Genomic DNA, 2451 nt, shown 5'->3' with positions numbered 1-2451 from the left:
AATAAATAAATAAATAAATATATATATATATATATATGAAGTTATATTATATGAAACCAAATTACGTGTTGTGATGAAATATTTCATAAATACTCGATTACCCTATTTTTCAAAATGACGAGTATACGTATTTTCCGAAAATAAACATCGAACCGAGTTTCGAAGATGTGAACCATAATTGCTATGTGTATTTCAGTAATACATATAAATATGAGTTGGGCTATGAAATTGTAATGGTAGAATAGGATAGTGGTGTCATGTTAAGCAAAACAATTATCTGAATTAGGGTATTTCGACCCTATAGGTCCAAGTCGGAAGGCCCGAGACGTGACGTTGGACTAGGAATGATCTAGTGATTAGTTATCAGACTCAACAAGATTCCAATCGAAGGACACGAAGGATAGGATTGTATCCAGGATAGGATAGTGATTTGACGATGAAGCCAAACGCTCAAGGCAATCCAAAAGTCGACCGATAATAGGGGTTAAAGCTTATCGAGGCAAGTATTCCTGATTTTCCTTTTTAAAATACTGCAATTATTTCTTCGTTCCTATTCTAAGTTCAGAATAGTTAAATGTTTTACATTTCGCTGCAATTACTCTTATTATGCCAATTCTTTTTCATTATTGTTCCTATAATTCGATTGCTCTCTTGAGTAAATACCCATTCTTTCGGGTTATTTGCGAACCCTGAATTGGGATGTTTTGAATTCAAAATGATTTAATATCAAAATACTCCACGGGCTGGATAGTGATATTTTGGGGATTGAGTTTTACTTAATCCTAAGGACCTGGACATGACCGGTGCCTTGAGATGGGCCGTAGAGCCTGGGGACCCGACTGGATCTATACAGGTAGGTATAGATCTGCACTATATCCTGACTGATCAACAGGATATAGATGCGAACTAGTGTCCAGTCTAATTTGTTGTTGATCACCATTAACTGTATTCTCTCTCGAAAGGTTTTATGATTCCAAAACCGGACAAAACCCTGATTCTGGAGAAGAATTTGGGAATCGCTTGTCACTTTTGGACTTGTAGTTGAAGGCTGGTGACAACCAATGTTTATTCGCTCCACTCACTCAAATAAATAGAATTGTTTAAAAATTGTTTTAAGATTTTGTCCGGAAGTTTTTCTTTTGATACTAATGCTTGAAACTCAAATTATATACTTGTTGAGCATTTTTGGCTCACTCTTGCTTTGTAATTTCTTAATTCTGCCAGAAACAGATAAGGATAAAAGTGCATAGTTTTGCTAAACAGCAGAAGTTAGAGAAATCTCCGCTGCGAGAAGTTGAAAAAGGTAGAAAAATATGACAAGAGCATTAGTACCAAGGTATTTACACTTGTATTCTAGTTGTTGCGAGTTGTAGAAGGTTAAAATCTTGTTTCATACCATAACCTGTAAACGATCCGGATTGAAGGGGTTAATTGAATATTCTTTTGTTTTATGTAAAGATTGTGTAGTGACACCAAATCTTGACCCCGAATTTGGATTTTTACAAGTTGGCATCAGAGCTGCAGGTTATTGGTCACCGGAATAAGAATAGGTGAGAGTAAGATAGGGATGATAGGTTGTACAGGATAGGAAAGACCCTAGACATACTCATGTTAAGTTGAGTTGAGTGCGAATTAGGGTTAGCGGGCCCAATATGGAATTGGAAAACCAGTATCGTTGAGGGAAGTGTTAGGCAAATATCGTAACGTTATTGATCCTACAATAATGAGAAATCGACATATCGACGGAGATTGGGTATGTTACCCTATTTTCATGTGGTTTTGAAGAATAGCGATCGATTTTTGTGAGAATTTGTGTAAGAGAAGCTACGATTTTACTTAGGATTAGGTAATAGGACGAGCTCCATGTTGGAGGCCATGAGTTGATGGAAGCTGAGGAAGAGCCAAAGTTGCAAGCTGCAAAGGCACAACCGTTGCGAGAAGATTCTTATAACTTGTCGGGCGCCGCGCGAGGAATGATATCTACCCTACCAGGTATAGGTAAGACTAGCAAGAAGATGAGACCCTATCGATAGACCGAACGTCGAATCGCATGCGTGGTTGCAAGCATAACATCAAGGACGATGACAAGAATGTCAAAGACAGTACTAAATGTCAGCGTTGCGATGGAATTGTGAATAAAATGATATGCGACGGTCAATGAAGTCTTGTCAACTAATAAGTGTGAGCAGAATCCGAGGAATAGTGGAAGAGGTACCAAGGTGGAGAGAATCGTATATGGGAATTCTTTTAATTAAATATCTCATCAGTAAATTATAAGAATAACAAGTAACTTATATAGTAATGACGACCAAATATTTGAGTTTCCAAAACTTTAAAATGAGATTTCGGAAAAGATTTTCTTAATCAACTTTCAGAAATTTTTTGCACGAAATGAGTTTTACAATTTGGTTGTCGAATTACTACTTAAGTTCTTGTTATTATAAACAGAAA

Source organism: Apium graveolens, chromosome 3, assembly GCF_009905375.1.
Source record: "Apium graveolens cultivar Ventura chromosome 3, ASM990537v1, whole genome shotgun sequence".
Lineage (NCBI taxonomy): Eukaryota > Viridiplantae > Streptophyta > Magnoliopsida > Apiales > Apiaceae > Apium > Apium graveolens.
Note: the sequence above shows the minus strand (reverse complement) of the source record.